This window comes from Notothenia coriiceps, unplaced genomic scaffold (assembly GCF_000735185.1).
Source record: "Notothenia coriiceps isolate Sejong01 unplaced genomic scaffold, NC01 NC01_scaffold00000665, whole genome shotgun sequence".
NCBI classification, from domain to species: domain Eukaryota; kingdom Metazoa; phylum Chordata; class Actinopteri; order Perciformes; family Nototheniidae; genus Notothenia; species Notothenia coriiceps.
Window position 1 is genome coordinate 256,503 of NW_011333366.1, and position 8,008 is coordinate 264,510.

An 8,008-nucleotide genomic window follows, 5' to 3' on the forward strand; every position below is an offset into this window, starting at 1 on the left:
AACACATCTCTTAACACTGGCATATCCACCCTGATCACATGACACATCCTCTGTTCCTATTGATTATATTGTCTTGTTATATAAATAAATAACATGTATTATTAGGGCCCGAGAACGGAGCGCTAGGACCCAACGGCGTCCTACCACGAAGTGCGAGGAACCTATTGTTCTCCGTGGTATTATTAGGGCCCGAGCACGGAGCGCTAGGACCGAACGGCGTCCAAGCACGAAGTGCGAGGAACCTATTGTTCTCCGTGGTATTATTATTAGGGCCCGAGCACGGAGCGCTAGGACCCAACGGCGTCCTTGCACGGAGTGCGAGGAACCTATTGTTCTCCGTGGTATTATTAGGGCCCGAGCACGGAGTGCTAGGACCCCAACGGTGTCCTAGCACGAAGTGCGAGGAACCTATTGTTATTGTTGGAATTCTTATTATTATTATTATAGTGCTGGCGTTTCCTGTTTTTGAGGGCTTTAGGACGCTCACAAAGTTGTATAATTTTGCACGGACGCCAGGACCCGTGAAAAATTCAACATTCTGGAGTCAATGGGTTCAAATTGTCCAAGGTGCTCGCTAGCGCCACCTATGAAAAACCCATTTCGGAATAAATTTACAAAGTCGCACCGTAACTCCGAATGACCTGAAATTTTGCACACATGTCCGGGTGGACCTGTTCTACAAATAATCCTCTTGGACCCCTAAGCTCCGCCTACTTTTATTTTTTTCTAATTAGCATAATGTTCAAAACAGTGAAATATTCACTTAAATTTCAATTTTCTATTTTTGAACACCAAACTTCGTATACAGCATCGGCGGAGGGTTATACACATTAACGTAGAAAATGAGCATGTTAACACGATAAATATTGCCGCCATGAATCAAAACGTACTAGCAAAAATGCGGGGCTTAGAAATAAATGCTCATAACTCATCAACAATGTATCCATATATCACAGATTTTGGTGGATAGGTTCAGTCCGTCTTGGAGAATAGGCACACCAAAGCATTTTCATTTTGGACTATAGGGGGCGCCAAAAACACCACCAATTTATAACTCAAGAACGGATGGACGAATTTCTTTTTTTCTTCTTTACACATACTCTCGGGGTGACTATGAACTGAGATTTAAAGTGTCGCAACAAACGCAGAATGTGGGCGTGGCCTATACATTTTTCTTTAAATTGCGATAGCATAAAATGAGCTTCGGACGCAAAACTTGGGACACACGTCAGAGTCCACGACCTTTACGACAATGTAAAAAAAAAACGTAATTTTTCAAAAAAACTGCTCACTAGCGCCCCCTATTGTGTGGTAGTCACATATAGTTTCTCAGAACTTCACGAATTTTGACATAAAGATTTCTCATGGAATTACGGACATATTTCTAATTAGCTTCCATTAGCCCCGCCCCCGAGAAAGTCGGCCATTTTGAAAAATGTGCGTTTTTCATGCATTTTAAGCACATTCTTGCGAACTCCTCCTAGGGAAATGATCGGAAAAATTCCAGTCCAGGACAAGTTCAGCCCATATCCAATGTGATGCTAAATTGCGAAGGAATAGTTGATCGCTCAAACGAGGAGCTCGTAAGCCAACGGATAATTTTCCATTTTTGACCATTTACATGTCACAAATGACTCCAAACTACTCCAAACTACTCGCATACAGTTATTCCAATATTCACGAAACGCTGTAGACACTTTGCTCTTATGATTGCGGACATATTTCAAATTGGCTTTCATTAGCCCCGCCCCCCAGGAAGTTGGCGATATTGAAGAATGTGCGTTTTTCATGCATTTTAAGCACATTCTTGCGAACTCCTCCTAGGGAAATGATCGGAAAAATTCCAGTCCAGGACAAGTTCAGCCCATATCCAATGTGATGCTAAATTGCGAAGGAATAGTTGATCGCTCAAACGAGGAGCTCGTAAGCCAACGGATAATTTTCCATTTTTGACCATTTACATGTCACAAATGACTCCAAACTACTCCAAACTACTCGCATACAGTTATTCCAATATTCACGAAACGCTGTAGACACTTTGCTCTTATGATTGCGGACATATTTCAAATTACGCTGGAAACATTTAAATAAGGCTTTACCTAAAACTATCCACCGCGATGTCACGTCCAAACTTATTAAACTTGGGTACTAGGTCTTACAACGTTAAAAATGGCCAGAAAGCAGGTACGGTTTTAATATTTGAAACAGTCGTAGGGATTTCCGGAGTTTTTGTCCGTTCTACCGCTGAATTTTTTTATTTATTATTATTATGGTGGTTATTGTATACAGAAGTGTGACAAGCTCGATCCTGCGGCAACCAGGTCGCGAGGCACCGAAGACCACCGGGATTATAATTTTGACGCCAGCTTGAACACGCGCGTGACTAACCGCCGGGACGTGGGCACGTGATCAGCTCCGCCGCCAGCAGGGCCGCAGTTCGTCAGCGCCCCGCTCATGAGCCCTTTACTCGGCAAACAGTAAAGAGATTAAAGCGTAGGTCTGAGGGCAGTAGGCGTCGTTGGGACCTTTGCCCTACAGCACACCCGCGTGGCAGTAGACCTTTCCTTTTGATTAGAGATTTCCGAGCGCTCGCTAGCTACTAGCCCTCCCGACGAGACCTCTGTCGGCACTGGGCTCCTATGTGACTAAAATCTCCTCTCTCCTCAAGAGACCTCGCGGATATTGGCTCCCATGTGACTTTATAAGAGGCCTCTGCTAAAGTCGGTTGTCACTACAACGTATCCACAATATGAAGTACAGGACTACAGTTGTACGTGACAAGACATATGAGACAGGTTACAAATTACTTACATGCATCTCAATAAGTTATAGATTATTGTTGACATGCTAGTCTGACAAAAGACGGAGGTCAGAACGTCTGCAACCAAAACAAGGTGAGTCTTAGCTGAACGAGCGTGCGACAATCCAATACGAACAGAGACGTCGACCTCGCTAACGAAGTGTCACTCTATGTCGCCGAGCTCCAGGCACAGGTCCTCTCGTCCGGCGAACCGAAACATGACGAATATAGCTGTGTTATCCTCTATCCATGTTTGTCCGGACGGTCCATTGAGAAAGGAAAACAGTAGATTAGTTTTTCCTATGGAAAAGAATAGATGGATACATAATGTCAATCTATATAATGACATGGTATTATCACGAAGGTATATAATCTAAACATGTTGACGACTCAGGACTATAAATCATTACGAAATCCTCGAGAAGTACACACTTTAAAATGTTACATATCCGATATAACCGACACTCGTCTCTCTTCTGACGGAGACACAGACAGGGTCACATAGACGAGACAACAAACACAAAGGTGACTCCGGGTTCCTAATAAAGTACGTAAAAAAATTTGAAGTTTTTTACGACACGCACAATAGTATTTTTTTTGTTCTTATTAAATTTTTGACGCCAGCGTGAACACAGCGTCACACACACGCCGGGACTAGCAGCCACGCGGACAGTCTCTCTCCGCCGAACAAGCAGGCATCGCAGTTACCGTGGAAGACGATAAACTTATAGGAAGCCTTTACCGTACGGATATATCCATGTAAAAGCAGAATATAAAGCGCAGAGTCGCCTAGGAGCGTGAAAGCCGTACTGTACGTAAGGAACGCAGGGAGGTGAGACACGAAGCGATACTCGACACTCGACAGCTGGAGGGTGGTCGTTTCCTACCCCTCCCGTGCGTTCGCAGGCTACGGTGATATTCGACAACGGTCCGATATAACGATAGCCAAAACAGGTACAGTAGACGTGTGTGTGAGTACGGGAGACAATCCATGTCTAAGACTGGTGTGTGCACTAACGTAGTAGACGACATCTGGAGTATCTCCACGTTTGTCTTATGTTGATTACAGAGGTTAGGCTATCGGCCCGGTACGAATAATACATATGTGCATGTTATCCATACACTGTAATTATAACTAGTCTCACCATGTAAGATGTATATCTAAGGCTCCGAGGTATATGTTCTCTAGTGACAGGATAGCGCAACGTAGTGAACCTATATGGATGAATTTAACTGTATCTAACCTAAAAAGGGTAGAACAAGCAAACACAACTTATACATCGTGTCTACACGATTGTAAGACTTTGCATCGTGAAAAGTTTTACCTGACCGAAAGACCCCTGACCCGATTACTGTCGTTATCTTTTACACATTTGCTATTATCGCTAGCACATATGTCGCAAGCACTTAAAGGTTTTATATACGTTGTCATACTAAACTCGTGAAACGTTGTACATTTAGCAGTCTATTTACTGCATAAGAGAACAAATCGATGCTGTAGGTATGCTACTTAACATGTGTATACGAGGCGTCAATCATATGACTAACCTATCCCCGACTTCTACAGGAGTACATAAGAAGGCTTAGGCAACGCATCGTCCGAAGCGTCCTTACTACGAAGTGTACGTACTTGTTGCGTGAAGATGGAAAGGTTTTACCGAGTGACCACTCTACCCTGTCGTCGCCGCCGATTACCGTATGTCCTAAACTACTATAACAACCACGTCAGGACTATTATCAGCACATCCATATCAGAAAACACGCCACCTTGGGATGTAATCTCATTATACCGTCACGACTTCAGGTACAACACTGTACATTAGAAGTTACATACCAAATAAGTGACAACGAATGCGAAGTGCTACTCAGTTAGTTTACACGATAATTATACGTTTTATTACCTATCTACAGTCTTGAACAGGACCTGACCACAGGAAGGTCCAGTTAGGAGTCCCGTCCATCGTTGCTTACAAGATTTTTACCGACTTATATGCGTGTAACAAGACTCACCGCGAAAGACCCCTACGCACACAGACTCTCATGCGATAGTCTTAACACAACACAGCATCACACATATGTGTCAACTAGTACTGTGCATATTACACATCACGACAGTCAAAATCACAGTTATAAACGGTAACATTAAGCAGTTTTAACACGTATGAGGATAACGAATGCCTGGAGGTACAAGTTCACTAAATAAGGTTTTACACGGAAGCAGATCGTAGTGATAACCTATACTCGATCTAACGTCAGTTAACGTATATGTCGCTAGATAGCGAGGATACTGCTTAAGCGTGTTTACACGAATTTAGACTGATAACTTTACGGATTGATAGACAGGGGCGAAGTTGTGATTACTTACGATAACCATGTAGACACGAGTAATATATACGAAACTATACGTAATTATACATTAATTGGCACAGCACTTATAGCATTACCTTGATTAATACACGTAAAGGTCCTGTCAAACAAGGTTACCGCTGTACATTATAAGCAGTTATTGTACATTACAGAAGCGTCTACAAAATTCGTGTGCTGAGGTGCTCCTAAAGTTTGTAATTACAGAATCTCTATAACCTATCCGCGACTAATCAGGACCATGACTATAAATTTCCCAAGGTAGTTGGGGATTCCTCCTCAACCGTTCTTACACGAAATTTTTATACGATACTTTTTGCGTGTAAAAAGTTTTACCGGGCTGAAAACCCCCGCCCCGTTACCTTCTTCTATTTTATACAGGCGATTAGTACTCCTTACAGACACGCATTTAGCACTAAGAGTCTCTTGATATCACTATGGATGGTGGGTTCATCCCCCCGCGATCACTCGTCGACCTTATAAAAAAATAAGTGTAAGAGCATTTCCAGCACCGAGACTGCACACAGGGTTCAAACCGCAGGCTTCGAGTAAAATACGATAGCGTTAAAGTTTTTTTACATATCCGGTGCGGTGTAAGACGTAAAAACGCTGTGAAAATTTAGATCAAAGCATCAGTGGGACTCTCATACACATTTTTTTTATTTTTATAAGTACTCAATATTTAACCACCCACAAAACCGGGGGATATAGGTTTTACTTGTTACGAAACCACACGGAATAAGGGGTTCTGTCCAGATTTGATAAGTGGTTTTAGACACTACGATACCTATGTAACAACTACTCAATACTCGTAAGAAAGATTCGGGCGGAAAAACGCTCATGCAAAACTACTGCCACCCGTTATAAGATAGAAGGATTGTACGATAAAAGACTGCAATTACACTTACCTTGGAGGCGTCTACGACATTACTTCAAACCACAAAGTTTTTGACTTTTACTTTAAATTCACTTATAAAGTGACAAAAACTTGTAATACGATTAAATCTTCTTTTTTTGTTCCTTCCACCTCGAATCCCAAGGCTCTCCTAATAAACATCCGTCCAGGTGTTCCTATACACACGTTTTACAGTCCCAGTAAGCCCTCAATGCCACGCTGAAACATTTACATAAGGCTTTACCCTAAACTATCCAACTGCGATGACTCGTGGAACCTTAGTAAAATGGTAACTAAGGTTCTTACAACGTTAAAAATGGCCAGGACCGCCAGGCACGTTTTAATATGTTGAAACAGTCGTAGGATTCCGGAGTATTTGTCCCTTTCGTACGACTATATATTTTATAATTATTATTATTAATAATTATTTAATTTTGACGCCAGTGTCTACACGCGTCCACTACTCCCGGGAGCGCAGGGCACGCGGACAGCTCTCTCCCGCCGGCCAGCAGGGCCGCAGTTCGTCCTGCGCGACGCTCAGGAGGCTTTACTCGGCAAAACAGAATGAGAGTAAAAGCGCAGGTCCGAGGGTCCAGGAGGCCGTCGCCTGGGCCTTTGCCTACAGCCGCGCGGCAGACCTCCTTTTTGTTTAAACAGATTTCCGAGCAGCTCCTACCTACAATAGCTCCTCCGACAGACCTCCTCGGCATTGCTCCTATGTTGACTAATCTCCTCTCTCCTCTCTCTTCTCTCTCCTCTCTCCTCTCCTCTCAGAGACCTCCTCGATATTGGCTCCCATGTGACTACATAGGAGGACAAAAGTCGGTTGTCACTACAAATTTTCTCCGCACTGCGTACCGACCTGAATACAGTTGTTTCGTTTCGAGACGATTGACAAGGGCAACACTAATATTCAATAAATTCTCCTAGTTTACACGTAGTCTGAAAGACGGGAAAATGGCAAACAAATGAGTGATTAGTGTAGAGCGGACCTACAATACGATAAAAAAAAAATTGTTGACGAAAGTAAGGTCTGCGTACAAAATGTCACTCTTGTCGTATTGTATACATTGTCCCGGATGTAACGTATCGTGAAATAAACATACGAACCTCATCTATAGATGTTCATTTCTCATCTATAATAAGTACTTTGGTATATCACAAAGTGTATTATTTTATATGTTCCCGACATCGCACTATATGTACTATACGAAATCCTCGACATACAACACAACATGTCACTCATCCACAGACAACATTAAATAAACGGCGGTCGTCTCCCGCCACACACACACACACCAATCCCCAATCCCGATTGGGATTGGGATTTGGGATTGGTCAATACTCGTAAGAAACATTCGGGGCTGAAAAACGTTTGTCCAAATCTAATTACTACCGGTATAAATAGCTGACTTGTACGAGTAAAAGATGCCATACACAGACTGGGAGGTGGCTACGACATATATGATTCACACCGCAACTTTTTTGTTTTACCTTTAAATTCATTATAAATGACACAAATTGTAATACGATTAATTTTTTTTTTACTTCATCCGCCTCGAATCCCCAAGTACCTCTATTATACATCTCATTCCATGTGGGCTTATTCACACGTTTTAAAGTCCAGTAAGCCTCAATTGCCACGCTGAAACATTTACAAAGGTATTACCTTTACAACATCAAACCTAATTACATAAACAGTTTTTAACATGTAGAGGCAATCGAATGCTCGAGGGGGCAAGCTCGTTTACTGAAAAGGAAACGTTACATCGTAGTGTAACCTATACCGCGAATTCAACAGGATCTAACCTTAAAAAGGCTAGTAAAGGGATACTCCTTAATACTTTTAACACGAATTTTACGTACTTTTGCGTGTAAATTTTTTTACCGGCTGAAAGACCCCCCGCCCCGATTACTTTTCATTAAACTTTTACACACGTTAGTATTAT